We start from the raw sequence: 20,518 nt of genomic DNA on the forward strand, positions 1-20,518 counted from the left end.
ATCAAATACTTTCCAAATCTTCTTAATAAAAAGGTTTTCATGTGTAGTTGGGTCTGTTTCTCAAGTTTTTACTTTGATCCACTGGTCTGCCCGTCTATTCATTCGTAAGTATTACATTGTTTTATAATGTCTTCCAGTATCTGGGAGGGCTTGTATTCTCTTATATTTTTTCTCTTTTCATGTTTTCTGAGTGGTTCTTATTTATTATGCCATATGAACTTTTAGTATCAACTTGCTTAGTTCTAGAAAAAAGTTTCTGGTATATGTTTTATTGGGATTGCATTAAATTTATAGATTAGAGGAGAACAGACATCTTTATGCTATTGAAATTTAGTAATTGAGAGCAAAGACTATCTAATTATGAATGTTTTATAATTTTATTTATATAAATTTTGAACATTTCTTGTTAATTTTGTTCCTAAGTATTTTATTTTTGTTGTGGTTGTTGTTGTAAATAGGTTTTCTCTTCCATCCTGTCTTGTTTACTATTTGTGTATGTAAGGTTGATGATTTTTTTCTTTTTTTTGAGACAGAGTCTCACTATGTTGCCCTTGGTAGAGTGCTGTGGAGTCATAGCTCATGGCAACCTCAAACTTTTGGGCTTAAGTGATTCTCTTGCCTCTGCCTCCCCGGTAGCTGGAACTATTGGTGCCTGCAACAATACCTGACTATTTTTTTTATTGTAGTTTTTTCATTGTCGTTTAGCAGACCTAGGCTGGGTTTGAACCGCCAGCCCTGGTGTATGTGGCCGGCATCCTAACCACTGAACTATGGGTGCTGAGCCAAGGTTGATGATTTTTGAATGTTTATTTTGTATCCTTTTACTTTGCAGAATTTTTTAACTTTTTCAGGTATTTTATCATTAATTTGTTAGGTCTTTCTAGGTATATTAAAATTCTCTGTTAAGTAAAGATAGTTGTACTTTTTGGCTCCCAAATCTTACATCTTTGAATATTTTCTGTTGTCAAATAGCATTGACTAACATTCTATCACAAGGTTAAATATCACTGAAAATAATGAGAAACCTTCCTTGTTCCTGACCTTAATGTTAATAATGTCTCTAGTCTTTACTCAGTAAGTAAGTTGCAGATTATAAAATAATAAAATAATACGTATCTTCTTATGGTAAGGAAGTATCTATCTTCCTATTTTCTCAAGAATTTCTATTAGGAGTGATTGTTACTTTTGTCTAAGTTGCTTTTAGCAGTTACACAGGGAATTATATGATTTTTCTCCTTGGAACTATGGCAAATCATGTTAGTAGATTTTCTGGTATCGTATCCCTGTATTCCTCGTACAAATCCTACTTGGCCATGCCATTTTATTTTCTTACAGTGGTGTTGGAAACTGTTCACTAGTATTTTACTTAGGATTTTGTATTGACATTTATATATAGTATTTTTTGGTGCTTTTAAAATAAAGCCTATAGTTTTTTTTTTTTTTGGGTGCTTTTTAAATTAAGAATTTTAAAGTTTTAAATAACTTTTTACTCTCTGAAATAATTTATGTGACATTGGGACTTTTGGGTTTCTAAAAGTTTGATAGGCCTATTTAAAAAAATTTACTTTTTGGTAGGATGGAATTCTTTCATAGCTTCATCTATTCCTTTTATGGAAATAAATGTGTTAAAGTTCCTATCTGTCCTGGAATAATTTTTCTTTTCTTTTCTTTTTTTGAGATAGAGTCTCACCCTGTCTCCCTGGGCTGAGTGCCCTGGAATCATAGCTCCCAGTAACCTCAAACTCCTGGGCTCAAGCAATGCTCCCACCTCAGCAGGTTGGCTCAGGTTGGCCTCCAGCTCCTGAGCTCACGCAATCTACCCACCTCAGCCTTTCAGAGAGCTAGGAGTACAGGCGTGAGACACTACACCTGGCCTACCAGAATAAATTTTGATAAGATGTATTTTCTTAAAACATTTTCCTGGTCATCTATGTTTTCAAATTTATTTGCACAGAGATAGGCAAACAAAGATATCTTTTTATTAGTAGCTATTTCATATTTTTCATTTCTTAGATTATGTAGTAGTTGCACTTTCTTTTTTTTCTTGATTAAATTATTCAGTGGGTTGTCGAATTTGTTAATTTTTATCCAAGAACCAAAAATTTGAGTTTTAAATTTTATTTGATTGTTTTCAATTCTCTGGGCCATGAATTTTCACTTCTATCTTTATCTTCCTTTTTACTTCTTGATTATTTTGTTTCTTCTGTTGTAGTATTTTGAATTGAGAATTTTATTTACCTATTTCCATTCTTTCATTTTAGTTAATATCAATATTTAAGGGTATAATTTTTAGGGGGATTACTGCCTAGACTCTGACATGTAGTATTTATATTTGTAATATTATTCAGAAGTTCTATATTTTCTGTTTATATTTCATTTCACTTTTTAAAGAGAGTTGTTTAATAAAATTTGAAAAAATCCAGGTGGGAAAAGACTATTTGATTATACTTCTCACTTCTAGTAGTAGTGCCTTCTGACCGGTGTGTTTATAATGTTTCCACTTTATGTAGTTTTTAATTTTTTTTGGTTAATATGTGATCTTTGTCATCTAACCCAGTGCCAAGGTGGGTGAATTTTTCACGTGCACTCTGAAGGAATGTGTTGTTATTAACAAGGTGGAGTGTCATATTTTACACATATATTTATCAGATATACATATTGGTATACTATTTAGGTCTTCTTTCTTTCTTTCTTTATATTTTTCCATTTGATTGGTTTTGTATTGAAAGTGTTGCAGTTAGAAGTACATTTTTTCCTATTATACATGTAAGTTTCTATCTCCTTGCACCATGAATAGTTTTGCATTTACTTATGTGATTTTTTTTTTGTATTTTGCAGTTTTTGGCCGGGGCTGGGTTTGAACCTTCCACCTCCGGCAGATGGGGCCAGCGCCCTACTTCTTTGAGCCACCCCTTATGTGATTTTTGTGTTATCTGGTGCGTTGGTATTCATAACTATTCTGTCCTCAATGTCAATTCCGACATTTAGCATTACATAGTGTCTTTTTCTTGTTTAGTGCTTTTTGACCTGAATTCTATTTTATGTTGGGACCAAAACCCTGCTGTATTATTGTTTCCATTTGTCTTTTTTCTCTGCCCATACTTTTAAGTTTAACCTTTTAAAACCACTATTTTAAATGTGTCTCCTGTATACAGCATGGTTGGGTTTCCTTTATAAACCAATCTGAAATATATTTTTCTTTTAATAGGCAATGTAAACTAATTCACATTTATTAGTATGACTGATTTGATTGGTGTTCTCTGTTAGATTATTTTATGTTGTAATTACTGTACAATTACTTATGTTATATTTACTATATTTCTTTTTGTGGTATATATTCTTGATATGTTTTTAAAAGTTTGGTATTTGGGGAAATTTATGTTTTTTCTATCCGTTAGCCTTACATTAGTACTTTTATATTTCTTTTAACCCCTTTATTTCTTACTCGACTGTTCACAACCCAGGCTGTCAATTTTAATTGGTATCCTTGTACTCTCAGCTGTTAGTTCATGGTGACTTTGGTCATTTTTTCTTTTTCCTCCCTTTATTAGTTGCCTTCATTCTACTTTGACAGAACACAGGATGCTCATGTGCTATTTCTCACTAATGTCCCCACCCCTTGGTTTAGTTACAGCTGTGCGGTGAAATATAATGAATGTTCACCATGGTGCCTTTGCTGAAGTTTCCTCAATTTCCACTTGCTTAGGTAAAGGTTATCCTCTGTTTTATTTCTCAAGAATGGCACATGTGTACAACATTATCTGAGTTTCTGCACATTCTAAACTAGTTTCTATGGCTTTAGTGGATAGCGTGGGTGGATGTAAAAATTCCTCACACTTTCTTTTTAAAAATTTCTTGAGAATGCTGTTCCTTGTTGCCTTCCATTTCATATTCCTCTTAAGAAGTCTCATACCAGTCTAATTTTCTTACTCTTATAAAAAATTTAATCTTTCTCTCCATAGACCATGAGATTTTCTTTTCTTTGCTTATAATGCCCAGTAGTTTTATTCACTTTTCCATGTATATAGTAGGAACTTTCAAGGTACAAAGTTTACATTGTCTCTAACTTCCAGAAAATTTTTTGTGATCATATGTTAAAATTCTGGTTCTGCTTTATTGTTTTGTGATGATCATGGGTAGGTGTCTGGTTAGGAATAAAGGGACTTGGTTTCCTGTGCATATTTACTCCTAATATAAATTATTAGAGGCTCCATCAGAATTGGAAAAGATATTGCAGGTTATGTTTCTGACAAAGGTCTGATCATTTTAATCCACAGAGAGGTCAAACTAATCAATAAGAAAAGAACAAATAATTCCATTTCTATGTGGGCAAGATACTTGAACAGAAACTTCTCTGAAGAAGACGGGTGCATGGCCTACAAACACATGAAAAAATGCTCATCATCTTTAATCATCCGAGAAATGCAAATCAAAACCACTTTGAGATATCATCTAACTCCAGTAAGATTAGCCCACATCACAAAATCCCAAAACTACAGATGTTGGTGTGGATGCAGAGAGATGGGAACACTTCTACACTGCTGGTGGGAATGCCAGCTAATATGGCCTTTTTGGAAGGAAGTTTGGGGAATACTCAAGGAACTAAAAAGTAGACCTACTGTTTGATCCTGCAATCCCTCTGTTAGGTATTTACCCAGATGATCAAACATCATTTTGCAACAAAGACATTTGCACCAGAATATTTATTGCAGCCCAATTCATGATTTCCAAGTCATGGAAGCAGCCCAAGTGCCCATGAACCCATCAATGGATTAACAAATTGTGGTATATGTACACCATGGAATACTATGCAGCCATGAAAAAGACAGAGCCTTCACATCTTTTATGTTTACCTGGATGGAGCTGGAACATATTCTTCTTAGTAAAGTATCCCAAGAATGGAAAAAAAAGTATCCAATGTACTTGATACTACTATGAAATCAGTATATAATTACCTACACATTCATAGGAACAGTAAAATATAACTATAGTCCAGAAAGAAAAGGGGAAGAGGAAGGACAGGGGAGAGAAGGGAGAATATGGGAGGAGGGAGGGTATTAGGGGGGACCTAACCTAATGTGCATAATGCAATGATACGTTAAAAAAAAGAATAGAATATGAATGTCTTACCGCAACAAATAAGTAAGTGAGGAGATGGTTATGTTAATCAGTTAGAGGTAAGCATTCCAAATTGTATATCAAATCAGCACATTGTAGCTCATAAATGCATTAATGTACATAGTTATGATTTAATAAAGAATTTTAAAAAATAAATCTAAAAGAGAAATCTAGAGAACACCTTCTAGGTTAAAAAAAAAAAAAAAAAAACACAGAAAAATAGGCCAGGCTTGGTGCCTCACACCTATAACCCTAACACTCTCAGAGGCTGAGGCAGGAGTATCCATTAAGGTCAGGAGTTCGAGACCATCCTGAGCAAAAGCGAGATGCTCCCTTTACAATAGAAAAATTAACTGGTGTGGTGGCTACTTGGGAGGCTGAGCAGGAGGATAGCTTGAGCCTAGGAGTTTGAGGTTGCTGTGAGCTATGATGTTGCCCATGGTTCTCTAACCTGGGTGACAGAGTGAGACCGTGTCTCAAACACACATGCACACACACACACCCCCATAAAAATTTGAATTTATGAAGAAGGTGAAGATGGCAGAGGCCAGGATGGGGGTCCTGGGAGTCCTGGGAGTATGATGGCTGCAAAGAGCAGCCCTGAATGTGGGGCCATTAGGTGCACAGACAGCCTTCCACATGACAAAGGATATGCTCCCGGGGGCCTATCCTAAAACACCAGAGGAATGGGCCACCACCGCCAAGAAGTATAATATGGGTGTAGACGACTACGAGCCTTACCCGGACGATGGCATGGGGTATGGTGACTTTCCAAAGCTCCCTAACCACTCACAGCATGGGAGGGATCCATGCTATGACTCCGACCACCCAGACCTGAGGTTGAACTGGGGTGAACTGATACATTGGGACCTAGACAGGAACCGTGTGGACACATCACCCACTCTTGTTTCTTGGAATGTCATGTGTAAGCAATTCTTTGGCTTTGTGGCCTTCATGATTTTCATGTACTGGGTTGGGGCGATGTACCCCACCTACCAGCCTATGGGCCAAAGCAGTATCCTTATAATAATTTATACCTGGAACGAGGGGGCGATCCTACCAAAGAACCCGAGCCTGTAGTTCACTATGAGATCTGAAGAGGCTTCATGGGCTTTTGTGCTAACTAGGACTCCCTCTTTCCTGGAAATTTAACCCTATTGAAATCCCTAATAAAATTTAGTGCTATGGTATCTTAAAAAAAAAAAATTTGAATTTATAAATCAAAGACATTATGGCTTGATAATTGTTGTTACACATGACTTATAAAAGAAATTAATGCTACTTATTTTGAGTAGTAATTATCCAGCCCATGTAAGGTATGATTTTATTTACAAATAACTGACCTTTTTAATTTTCAAAGTATTATGAGGGTACAAAAATTTTTGGATATGTGGATTACTTTTACAATGCTTGAGTCATGCTTGTAAGTGTGCCTGTCACCAGACAGTGTTCACTGTACCCGATCAGTAGGCTTTTGGTCATCCTCACTTCCCCACCCCCTTCTTGATTTCCCTCTATGCACTTGTGTACACCTTGGTGAGTTCCAGTTCAATAGTGAATACATGTTGTGTTTGTTTTTCCATCATTTAGATACTTCACTTGGGAAATGGTCTCCAGTTCCATACAAGTTGTTGCAAAAGGCCTTAACTCATCTCTCTTGATGGCTGAATAGCATTCCATGGTATACATATACAGATTTTGTTAATCCACTCATGAATTGATAGGCACTTGGGTTGATTCCACATCTTTGCACTTGTAGATTGTATTGCAATAAGCATTCAAGTGCAGTTGTTTTTTTGATAAGTCTTCTTCTTCTTCTTCTTTTTTTTTTTTTTTTTGAAGATAAGTCTTCTTTTTCTTTGGGTAAATGCCCAGTGGTGGGATTGCTGGATCAAATAGTAGGTCTACTTTTAGTACCTGAAGGAATCTCCATACTGTTTTCCACAGAGGTTATACTAATTTGCAGTCCCACCAATAGTAAATAAGTCTTCATTTCCCCTGCATCCATGCCAGCATCTATTGTTTTTGGACTTTGTAATAAAAGCCATTCTAACAGGGGTAAGCTGATATTTCACTATGGTTTTAATTTACATTTTCCTGATGCTTAGTGATGTTGAGCACTTTTTCATATGTTTATTGCCCATTTGTCTATCTTTTGAAAAGTTTCAGTTCATGTCTTTTGCCCACTTTTAAATAGGATTGTTTGTTTTTTTTCTTGCTGATTTGCTTGAGTTCTTTATAAATTATGGTCATAAGCCCTTTATTGGAGGTATTGCTTGTGAATATTTTCTCCTATCCGGTAGTTTTTCTGTTCACTGTTTTGATTATTTCCTTAACTGTGCAGAAGATTTTTTTTTTTTTTTTGCAGTTTTTGATTGGGGCTGGGTTTGAACCCACCACCTCCAGCATATGGGGCCAGTGCCCTACTCCTTTGAGCCACAGGCACCACCCTGTGCAGAAGATTTTTAATTTAATGAGTTCCATTTATTTATTTTCATTTTTTTCTGTGATTGTCATTGAAGTTGTCTTCCTAAATTCTTTGCATAGGCTGATACCTGGAACAGTTTTCCCAACATTTTCTTCCAGAATTCTTATGGTTTAATGCCTTACATTTAAGTCTTTTATCCATGTTGATTTAATTTTTGTGAGTGTAAGAGATACTGATCCTGTTTCATTCTTCTGCATGTGGCTAACCAATTTTCCCAGTACCATTTATTGAATAGAGATTCTTCTCCCCAGTGTATATCGTTGTCTGTGTTGTCAAAGATCAGGTGGCTGTATGTGGATGATTTTGAGAATGAAAGAGAACAAAAAATTCAGATATAAGATAATCCACACATCTGAGTTTTTTGTTCTCTTTCACTCATCTATGTCTCAATCTTTGTGCTAATACAATGCTGTTTGGGGTACTATAGCCCTGTATCATAGTTTGAAGTATGACAATATGATGCCTCCAGATTCTTTCCTTTTGCATAAGATAACTTTAGTTATTTGGACTCTTTTCTGGTTCCGAACAAGAATAGAATTATTTTTTTCTAGTTCTGTGAGCTATGACATTGGTATTTTGATGGGGATTGCATTCAATCTGTAAATCACTTTGGTTAGTATGGACATCTTAACAATGTTAATTCTATAGATCCATAAACATGAAATGTTTTTCTATTTGTATCATCTACAATTTATTTCTTTAATGTTTTGTAGTTGTCTTTTTAGAGATCTTTCACCTTCTTGGGTAAGTATCTACTTCTTGGTATTTTATTTTCTTATTCACTATTGGAAATGTTAGAGAGTCTTTGATTTGACTCTCTGCTAGACTTTTGTTAGTGTACAGGAATGCTACTGACTTGTGTACATTGATTTTGTGACTTGAGTCTTTGTTGAACTTATCAATTCCAGGAGTCTTTTGGTGGAATCTGTGGGATTCTCTAGATATAATATCATATTGTCAGTATAAAGTGATAGTTGGACCTCCTTGTTCCTTATTTGGATATCCTGAATTTCTTTCTCTTGCTTTATTGCTCTGGTTAGGACTTCTAGCACTATGTTGAATGGGCACTATGTGACAGTGGGGAACCTTATCTTGTCCAGTTCTGAGTGGGAATGCTTTCAAATTTTCTGTACTCAGTATGATGTTGATTGTGTATTTGTCATATATGGATTTTATAATTTGGGGATATGTTCCTTCTATGCCTAGTTTGTTGAGAGGTTTTATTAAGAATGGTGCTGTGTTTTGTCAAGTGTTTTTTATGCATCTATTAAGATGGTCATATAATCTTTGGTTTTGCTCCTGTTTATTGTTTACTGAATGAAATTTATGGATTTTACATATGTTGAACCATCCTTGCATCCCTGAGATGAAGCCCTCATGGTCATGATTATTTTTTGATGTGCTATTGAATTCAGTTTACTAACATTTTATTGAGGATTATTGCATCTGTATTTGTAAGGGGTCTGAAGTTTTCTTTCTTTTATTGTGTTCTTTCCCTGCTTTGGTGATACTGGCTTTATAGAATTAGTTGGGAAGAATTGCCTCCTTTTCAATGTTATGGAATAGTTTCTGCAGATGGAGAGCAACTCTCCATTTTTGGCTGGATAAAATTTGGCTGTGAACTTATCTGGTCTAGGGCTTTTTCTTGTTGGAAGTTTTTTTTTTTTTTTTTTTTTTTTTAAATTGCTGCTTCAATCCCCTTGCTTGTTACTGGTCTGCTCGGCAGTTCTGCTTCTTCCTAATTGAGTCTTGGGAGGTTGTGTGTTTCCAGTATTTGTCTGTTTTCTCTACATTTTCAAGTTCATGTGCATAGAGATTTTCACAGTATTCATCAATGATATTTTGTATTTCTGTGGTAATAGTTGTAATATCTTTTTGATTTCTGATGGAGCTTATGTGTGTGCTTTCTCTTCCTTTTCTGGTTAACCTAGCAAGAAGTTTACAATTTTTATAATTTTTTTTTATCTTTTTAAGCAACTAACTTTTATTTCATTGATCTTGTTACTGAGTGCCCAGAAACTAAGGTTTTGGTTCTGATTATGCCCCTAAATGGGAAGATGATCAACTTGTGCAAGCCATATAATCTTCTAAGTCCTAGTTAGCACTTCCGAAAAAAGAAAAACACTTTAAATTAGATGGTCAGTGAATTTCCTTTCAGGCATTTGGTCTTATATATTTTCTTTCTGATTATGATACCAACTAGATTTAGATAATTGCCTCCAAAGGTGTTCTGGCTTTCTGTATCATTCCCATTCAATTCCATGCTCATAATTTCCCCCTAAAAATTTCTTAAACAGTAATCTTTTTTCTCTTTTTGCAGGTTTTGTCCGGAGCCAGGTTTGAACCTGTCACCTCCAGTATATGGGGCTGGCGCCCTACTCCTTTGAGCCACAGGTGCCGCCCAACAGTAATCTTTTGAGTTATGTTCTTGTTTAAGAACTAGTCTATTGGCTTCCTTTTGCCTATCAAGCTTGACTTCATTGTGAAGTTATCAAGAGTCTTCAAAATGATTCCTACCTTCATAAATGAATCTGTGATTACCTTTTAACATCATACCTTCTCCCCAGTCAGTGTAGACTTCTGATGATTTCTTCCCAAATTTTGATCCTCATCTTCTCCCCACTTGAAAATCTAGCACCTGTCCCCCTGAATTCTAAGTCATGTTTTAAAAATCAACTCCTCTCTTTCAGAAAGTTTATCCTGGACTATTCCAAGCCTCAGTGTTCTTCTTGCCTCTTACTTCTAAGAATATCTGTGGCATGATTTAGTATTGACTGATTTCTATGTGGAGACCATCTTCTGTGTCTACTCAGTCTACCAGAGTATGAAGCCCAACATACCATAAACACATGTTTGTTTATTTGTTTTTAGGAAGACATGCTTTACTCAAAATATGGAACAGGTTATAACCTCAAAGTTTGAAAAGCAAAAACAATAACAAACCAGGGCTCTGTTGGAGGATGACCTGTAATATGATAAAAAATATTGTATGCCAGAGCCAACTTGGTAAATTAAAGAGCCAAAAGAGGCTATTAAATAAAAAATTAACTCTTGAATTCTTTTTTTGTGTGTTTTGGGCTTTGTGCGCAATTGGCAATTGGGCTTTGTGGGCTCAAGTATCTTCATTAGAAATTGTGCATATTAAAATTGTCTATGCTACCAAAAATAGCATTTCAGTTTTAAAGATGCCACTTTTAACTACTTAAGAAATTTAGTGCATTTCAAGTTATATATTGTTTTTTTAACAGATCAAAGTATGAAAATAGAGTCTATGAATATGTAAAGAGGGAGCCACAGAATAGGCCAGAAGGACTTGGTTTTGTCCCTAGGTAATATTTAACTGAGTTTTAAAATTTGAATGCCTTCTTGGACTTCATAAATTATTTCTATTAAATAGGATTCAAAAGAAGAACTTATCTGCCACATGTCATCTTTTCTTCACATCTGTCATAGAACCCTGATTTGTTTTTGTAATTATTATGTAGAACTTTTGTATTTTGCAAGGCATCTTGAAGTAATTTTAATTATTATGAAAAACATGTTGCAGAAATATTGTATAATTCTGTATGACTTTCTTTGACATCTTTTGAGTTTTTGGCTATTCTCTACTTATAGAAAAATTTATTTTGTCACACAACTGCCTTCAAAAAGTTTCAAGTCTCCTTAACAATGTGCCACAGAGTAGACAGATCAGCCTATATTCAGAATTTAAATTTAAACTCTCATGGGCCTAGGACAGGATGCTGAAGAGAATCATGATTCATATTCCTTGTTCTCTAAGGTGGAACAAGTGTCTAGACTCCCGAGAGCTGAATGTCAGCAGTCTTTAGCACAATGATTCTCAGTGTAGCAGAAGTGGTGGGAAACCACGTCAAAGACTGAAATACTAAAGGGAAAAAGTTGTCTTTTAGAACACAAGAGACCCAGAGAAGATGAGGTATGGCAGAGACCTTGTGCTTTCCATCTGTTCAAGAAAAACTTAGGTAAACATTTTTTACCTCTTCCCTGCCCCATCTTGGTGTCTGCTTACTGTTCACCACACCTGTATTATATAGTCTTATTAACCAAGAGCAATCTGCTTTTCTGTGATTTTAGATGTGATTCTATACCTCACTAGTTATAAATGATAATAACATCATCAAATGATTAATGTTTTATCATTTACAAAGGCTTTTTACAAACCTTACTGCCTATGATCCTTATTGTAAGCCTGTGATGTAGGTAAGAAGACACTGTTTCACTTATGAATAATTTGAAACTCAGGATAATTAATTGATTTTTTCCAAGATTTCACAATTGATAGAATTATGTGGGAACTGGAACCTAGGTCACTTCACCCAAAGTTCAGAGGTCTCTCAATTATTCTTTAATTTCTATTATGAAATTTGTTAGTGATGACATTCATGGGTGACTTTGATTAATGGAAAATGGCGGTAAAGATGTGTGAGAGGACTCACGTTCCATAGGAGGGTAGGAATGAGGTCTGGGAGTCCCCTACGTTGCTTTTCTGATTTAATCATAGAATTATAGTATTTGAAAATTAATAAATCAATGGATAGTGATCTTTTTTGTATTATTATATGCAAAGCCCTACGATTACCTGAGCTCTTGATTTATTAGATCCTAATACATCTTGTTTGCAAATTTCTTCCAAGAGTGAGTTCTAGTCTCTTTCAATATAACCTTTCACATTCTTAACTTCACTCATTACAAAATACTTCTATCTATGTTACCTAAATCCTGACTGCTGTCATTTAAGCACAAATTCTTTTGTTCAGTAGGAGCCAGTATAACATTTTTATTTATAGCTTTGGAAGAGTACAAGAAACATATTTGAATGATTTCTGATTCCTGACAAGCTCTAACAACTGATAGTCCCAGGCACTGAACTGAATGTCTTTTGGCAGGGATGGCTATTTTGAGGGGGAAAAGATAGAAACTGGCCCAAAAAGCCCCCTTTTTTCATGCAGGTGTGATTTTATGATAGAATTTTATGACAGAAGCCAACCAAGTGCTTTTTATATGGTTTACGATGTCATCGGCTCCTAGGCTGAGATTGCTTTCTCATTATTCATGTTTATTTGGCTTAAAGAAAATTAAAAATCAGACAAGACAATTGTGATATAATTTTGGTTTTGCAGATGTAATCTGACTCTTGAGCAACTTCAAAGAAGTTTGCATCTTTTATTTGTGCTACTGACTTTTGGTCTCAAAAATGTATGTGCTTTTTCAAAGGCAGAAATTATGCTTGTCTATATGGCTTGTGCAATTCTGAGCACTGTGTTGGCACTTCATATTAATAGCAAACAGGAAAAGTTCTGCATCCTACAGCTATTTTTCTAGCTTCAAAGATTTTAAAGATGGTATTTAGCCCACTCTTAAGAAAAAATTATAGCTGGAATCCTCTCCCTGTGGTATACCTGATGCCTTTCTTCACTAATGTTTTCTTCAATCTACAGTAAATGGGGTAAAATTCAGGCAGGAATTTGTGTTTTCCTGTCTTTAAGTTACAATTTGTTACCATGACTAGAAAGCACCTTACACAGGTGTCCTTTCAGAAGGCATCTTATGACACTTGTCCTCCTCACTGTTCTCTTATGTGTGGTCACCTTTCCATAGTAACTTGTGACCCTGCCCTGCCCCTGACTAAACCTGAATGGAGCTGTTGTGGGCTTGAGGCCAAAGTGCTGCATCTGTAGGCTGCTCAGTGGCCTTTCCATGTCTACCTTCCAATCCCCCAACCCCAATGCTTTAGAAGCAGCACACGTGCACCCAGACACACACACGCACACAACACACACACACACACACGCACACATGCACCCAGACACACACACGCACACAACACACACACACACACACACACACACTTTCCCAACATCTCCAGGCCTCCCTCATTCTCTACCTGTAAGCCAATCCATGTCCTCTCTCGAGGGCCTGATTTTCTGCTTTTCTCTGGATATCTGCCCATTGGTTCCTCTTGCATCCATCTCCTCTTGCCTCCTTTCTTAAGCCCATTTTTCCACCCGTCACAAGTATATACAAGTCTAATAATTAGGAATCTGTTCTGTGCATGCCATTTCAAATTTTAATAGCATTTTTGAGTGCATAGCATTTCTGCTTAGCATACAAGCATTAGCTGTGACTCAAACTTGAGCCATGGATAGACAAAGCATGCATTCAAATCAATTTTCTTTTTGCCCATACTCTTTATTGTTGTGTCTCTCCAAAATTCATATTTTGAAGCCTTGACTTCTAATGTAAATGTATTTGGAGATAGGTCCTTTAAGGAATTAATGTTAAATGAGGTCATAAATGTGGAACCCTAACCTAACCGGACTGTGTCATTAAGAAAGGAAGAGACTCTCAGGACTCATGTGCTCAGAGGAAAGGGTGTGTGGGGGTGTGGAGAGAGGATATCACACACAAACCTCTTCAGAAGCCAGCCCTGCTTCTGATTTTAACACTTTTAGTTTCTAGAACTGTGATAAAACAAATTTCAGGTGTGTAAGCCAGTCAGTGCATGGGATTCGTTATGGCAGCCTTAATAGACACACATAAGGTTTGAGTCTGAAGACATGATTTTAGTGGAATTAGACTTGAACATTTCAAAGTGGTACACTGGATTCCAATCAGCATCACTGTCAATATATAACTGATTCATCCCTGTTATCCTGGCACCTGGGGGATACAAGTTAAACACTGATTTTAGTGGAAATGTAGTTAAACCTTTGGCCCATGGTTTATAAGTACTAGGCAATTAAGTCAAAAAACTTGTTCAAAATCTTACGTAAGGTGCACTTTGGGGTCTACATTTGTCTTGAGAACTCTGCATCCTGAGATCTAGAACATTTCAACCTCTGACTTAGGACTAATAGTGATTTGATCAGAAACTGTAAATATTCATGACTTATCCTTAGTTAAGAGGGCACATGGTGTAATACAATCTATGTAGTTTGGGGTTTCAAGGTGGTTGTTGACAATTGCTTTGGTAGTGATTTGTTTTTTGAAACTAGAGTCTCTAACCTCATTAATTTAGCTGATCCGTAGAGAGTACATATTGAAAGTCAACTTCAGCTTCAAAATGATAAACAATTAAAAATATAAATTGTAAATTATACTTCACATGTATTAATACGGCACAAATCAGAGTGTTAATGATGCAAATTTAAGTTTCATTCTAGTACTTGGTAACAGGTGATAGGTTTTGGCTGACTCATGCACATATTCACAACCGTGCACACATAGGAGACGGCCTCTAAAAAGCTACTCTGCAGGGGACTGCATTATGTGGGATTTGGTTGGAAAGGAAGGCCACTAGGACTACTGTTGGAATAAGAGATTTCTTATAGGAATTAGATCTGATGCAAAAGTGGAAGGAACTGGGGGAGTATGGCTCAGAGAAGGAATTAGAGAATCAAAGAGTCTCTAGCCAGTAAGCCTGAAATACTGACCCAGACGGACAAGCGAGAGCTTGCAGGGAAACCTGAGAAGGCGGCACACTCAGTTGCCACAGTGGGTTCATGGAAAAGCCTTTGGGAAGCTGTTGCCTCTGTGTGATGACCGCCACCGAGGACCATAGCTGAGCATCTGGCATTGTGCCTGGGGGCCACTGTTGGCTGCCAGAGCCATCAGCTGGGAGATGAGCTGAGCAGGGGAGAGAAGAGAGTGAGGACAAGCTGGGACCCGCCCGGAGCTTGGCATCTGTTTGCTAACATGTCCAACCACGATTTCCTTCCGGGAGTAAAGGCTGCTGCTTTAATTCTGCCTTCCAAATCTTGTACAAGTTTCTCTTTGGCCAACTTGAACCTGAACTCTTTAGGGTTCTCAACCAAGTTGACACCGCCCCGCACAGCACCATATAGGACTATCATTTTCTAGGGGTCTTTGTAAGAGAGACAAGTTAATGCTTGTGGTGTAGAACTAGCATCATTCTAGCGGTGTTATTTGAGGGTCATGAAAGGTGTGCTTGCTGGCAAATATCCCCTGTATCAGCCAACCTGTCTTCATTAGCATGTATTTTGGGTTAAGGTATTAAGTCTACAAAAATACTTGGTGAGAATGAAAAATTTAAGAGAACTAATACATTAATAAAACTATTTCATCATTTATATAAATGTATTATTTTATCACCATGATGGTCAAATATAAGAGAAGCTTTGTGTAGAGAAGATGACAAAAGCTCCAGTGTTATTCCAGAGGATTAGGCAGAGCTGAATATCCTGCTGGGAGCCTCTAAAGATTCAGGGAGTTCACAAATGGAGAAGAAAGCATGTACAAGTGTGGGATTAACTTCTTTACTACACTGCTCCAGGATGAAATCACAAATGGTACTTGTGAGGTGTTCATATTCATATTTATGTTCATGAAGTTAACCCTAGGATCATTTTCATTTTGAAAAGGTATATAATAAAGCAATAATTTGTTCTTTAGTTCCTGGAAAATCAAGTTACTTTTTTAGGTTGCCAGGTTTCCGTAGATAACTGTTTTAATTTAGCTTTTCCCGACTGTGCTATAAATCAAACTTTAAGACCAGGGTGTCTACTAAATGTTTTTTCTTTCCTGTCTCTTCCCTTCTTTTCTGATGTGGCTCTTAAAATGCAGAGGTGATTTCTGTCTCTGACCTCTGGCAAACTGTGGTCTCCTGCAAATTGGCTTGGATGCTCTCCTTTAGCTGGGCAAGATTGCAGAGACTGGGAACCTGCAGGCAGCTTTTTGTGCTCTGGTGACAGTGAGATGTGATGGACAGGAGCAAGACCAGGCAAACACGATAGATTGGCATCAAGGACATTTGGGGTGAGCAAGTTCTTCTAGTTTAAACCTGAGAAGCAAGGTAAATTAATAAGGAAAATAGTTATTTCTACCTGCAGGCACCAGGGGCACTTCAGCCAGGCTGCTAAAAGGTTGCAGCTCACCTGTCGTGGAGACAGCCTACAGTGAAGTTAAAAATAATTTGTTTTCAAACATGGTTTAGATACGTTCTACTCTGTGGTGACAGAGGAGCGCTTCGTTTTCTCTCGAGCTCTCCTACCCTGGAGGCCTTAGTTGGCTTCTCTCATGCACACGTTCTCTCTTTCTACAAACATGCAGAAGCAATCAATCAACCAGTTTAGGAAGACCAGCCAGCCCAACACGGATCGATTTCACAGGGAAGTCGATGGGCTGTTAATAGAAGTACAACTACCTGTCAAAACAGGGAAAATATATCCATGACGGTGACAAAGGGCAAATCAATTTAACAAGAGATTTTTTTTTCTTCTAGAAACATAGATATAGAGTACATGGATGTCTGCGGGAGTCTGTAACTGTGAATGGAAACCCTATACTTGGGCTACTGAAGCTAAGATTATTAGGTCAATGATTCTGGGAGAGCACACTGAGCCCGGTTTCTCTTTTTCCAGGTGGTTTGTCTGGTAACTGTAACAGTTTGCTCTGTAATAGACTGTAGCAGGGAGCGGCTGCCTGAAAACACATTTTAATAATTATGTTATCCCGAGTTAAGTTTGTACTGTTCATTAAGTAAATTATATTCCCACAAACCTCACATTTTCGTGTTTCTTGTGTATCTCATTTTAGACAAGGAGCTGCTCTCTGGCAAGGATGTCTGTCTGGCCAACCGTTATCTTATAAGTCAGCTCGATCACTTCCAGAGGCCTCATGAAGCTGCTGGCATTGTGACTTTTACTTAAAGCAACTTCCACGTTCAGGCTTAGTTTCTTTAAAAGGAAATCTTAATCATGAGTACAACTGCCAGGTTCAACCCATTTCACATCACCCCATATTTTGAGGTCAAGGATTTAATTTTTTTAAAACAAATCTAATACGCTTGAATTTAGCTCAGCACCATGGATGTTCTGCAAAACAAACCAAAATAATCCCATGTTGCAAGAGAATCTGTCATTGCAATCAGAAAACACACTGGGCGGCCCAGGCAGCAGTGCAGAGTTACACCACCCCTGGTGAGCACAGTGCTGCTCCCTGGCCGGAGAGGAGCTGCGGGGGGGTCCAGGTGGAGGTTGAGAAACATGTTTCGGAATCAGGCGTACCTGCCTTCTGGGCTGCTGCCTCCACTTAGCTGCGTAACTTGGGGAAGCCCCTTACCCCTTCCAAGCCCAGGTTTCTAATTCAGTGCCATGGGCTGCAGGTGGTGCTGATTTCATGACGTTGTTGACATATAAATCCAAGGTCCCCAGATGCAAAATGAAGGGTACCTGTGACATCGTTCGTTTCTGTAATTTTCTTTCTACTTAAGGCTGGCCCAGGGAGAGGATAATCCAACTGGCTATTTTTTTTTTTTTTCCCAGGAAGCCAGGTGAAGGCTTCCCATGCTGTGTTTAAATTAACAGATGGATAAGAACTATGCCCTCCCCCACCCGCACGTCTATACTCTCCTCTCTTGTCACATATTGTCATTGTCATCTCCACTTTTAGAGAACTGTCTCATTCCTTGGCTCTCACTTCCTGGGATATGAGGGAATGAGGCCAGTCCGGTGCCCTCGCCTTGTGTTTTCTGGTGGTGGCTTTTTGTCTGGTGTTGAGGGCTAGCAATTTGTCCTCTGGCCTCAACGTGGCCTTGCAAACTGCAGCTGTCATGAGCATGGACTCATCTTCATCTCCATTCCCACAGCAGGTGAGAGATAAAGGAAAGAACAGGTTTTAGTTACTTTCCAAGAATGCTAGGTAGTAACAAACGACATTAAAAAAAAATCCGCACCAACATCTCTGGCTTTGGGATTTTGTGATGTGGGCTAATCTTACTGGAGTCAGATGATATCTCAAAGTAGTTTTGATGGGCATTTCTCTAATGATTAAGGATGATGAGCATTTTTTCATGTGTCTGTAGGCCGTGCGCCTGTCTTCTTCAGAGAAGTTTCTCTTCAAGTCCCTTGCCCACCCTGAGATGGAGATGTTGGTGTGGATGTGGAGAAAAGAGAACGCTTCTACATTGCTGGTGGGAATGCAAACTAATGCGTTCCTTTTGGAAAGATGTTTGGAGAACACTTAGAGATCTAAAAATAGACCTGCCATTCGATCCTACAATTCCGCTACTAGGTATAAATAAGCTTCACATTAAGGTACCTGTTATTATCTACAAAAAAGTTTGGATTCAAAACAAGGAGAATATGCACTATAAAAACTGTTTCTGGGCAGTGCCTGTGGTTCAAAGGAATAGGGTGCTGGCCCCATATACTGGAGGTGGCAGGTTTAAACTCGGCCCCAGCCAAAAACCACAAAAAAAAATTTTTCATTCTGATGTCATTACAGATACTTCAGTTTGAAGTGTTACATTTTGTATGACAGTAGGTAAGTATCTTTGAATTTAACTGAAGATTGCTCAAATGTTAACTGAATATAGCTCAAATGTTTCTCTATGATATTTTGATATATTAATTAGTGGTATGTTATTTTAATTAAAGTATATAATACTTTGATCAATGTAGAAAGAAGCAAAAGCAAATCAAGGTAGATGGCAAAGGCCTAAATATGAGACACATGACAACCTCATTAAAAATGACACTGTACAGACTGTCTATGAGCAGGTCTTGCGCGAGTCTGTAACTTCCCTGAGCCTCCCTCTCTCCATCTGTAATGTTTCAACAATATCTACTCTGTCAAGCTCACAAGGCCATTGTGAGGTCAAGTGAGATGATGCAAAAGCTCTTGGCAAACTGAGAAGCACTGAAGAAATAAATGGTACTATTGTAGGCCAAAAATAACTGAAGTTTCAGATAGTTTCTCTAATAAAAAAGTTGTGGCCTGTTCTTTTTGCATTCACTTGAAGACTCTCAGTTTTGATCCAGTAGGTAGTTATGGAATAAATGAAGTAAAAACTTATGCAAAGAAAAATTCTCTTAAGTGTTATCGTCAAGAATTTTATAAAGTAGCTTGCTGTAAGTATGGAACTACTGCATGATAGGACTCAAGATACCTCTTAACACTTTCAAAAATAAAGAAGGGGCTGACTTCTCAGAAACCTTGGCTCCTGGCCATTCCTCAGTCTCCTCTAGAAAGACCACCATCGCTCTCACCATCTTCTCTTGTTCAGTATACTCGGTACCATTAAAAGATCTCTTATAACAACTTAAGAGTTTTAAGAATATAAAGGAACCAAGTTAAATGTTGGTATATTACTCAGTTTGCACAAATTTGAAATGGCTCAATAATCCCTACCATGTTTTTCTATTTTTTTTTAGTCCACAATCTCTTCCTCTACATATAAATTGTTCTCGGTCAGCTTTTTCCAACCTATGTTCTGAGGAATACTAGCTGGCTGAGATAGTAACAGGTGAAAAAATATCTATATGAAGTAAGATGGAAATATGCAGGGTAACATAAGTTTGTATACTATAGAATCTCACAATCTTTGATGTACTAATTGCACTTTCTAAAGAGAAATTGAGTGTACAGAATTTCCCAAATTCATCCAACCATAGAATTCCTTTTTTTCCTGAGAAATATCTAGAGGGGCTAATAGTTTTAGAATATACTTTGGAATATGCTATTCTAGCCAATTCATCCTGGTTTTAAACATTTCAGGACTAATTCCAACAATGGTTACCTTTTTAATTACTGAAGGAGAAGAATCGTTTTTCTTATAACGTCAACTGCCATAATAACCTCCCAGATTCCACTCCACAAGTATCCTTCCTAAATCAACTAAGAACTACATTTTCTTTACTACATATTGAGAAGTTATTCTTGTGTTAATGAGAATTATAATCTTTTAAAGAAAATCCTTATATTCCTCCCCTAAACATTAAAAATGCAAAGATCTAATTCTAGATCCCAGGACCTTAGAATGACAATTACTTTGAGGAAATTTGAGAGTATTTTACTGTAACATCATTGCAATTAGCACTAGCAATAATAATAATAATTAACAATAATTACTAGTGGTGGTTACAGTAGCAG

General features: G+C 37.1%; 1 pseudogene; it reads left to right on the plus strand.

The window, feature by feature from the left end:
* The first annotated feature begins 5,655 nt into the window (after nt 1–5,655).
* Nucleotides 5,656–6,295, plus strand: LOC100963864 (annotated as a pseudogene).
* Nucleotides 6,296–20,518: the final 14,223 nt, after the last annotated feature.

The sequence above is a fragment of the Otolemur garnettii genome, unplaced genomic scaffold (assembly GCF_000181295.1).
Source record: "Otolemur garnettii isolate 467f Iridium unplaced genomic scaffold, OtoGar3 scaffold00118, whole genome shotgun sequence".
NCBI classification, from domain to species: Eukaryota; Metazoa; Chordata; class Mammalia; order Primates; family Galagidae; genus Otolemur; species Otolemur garnettii.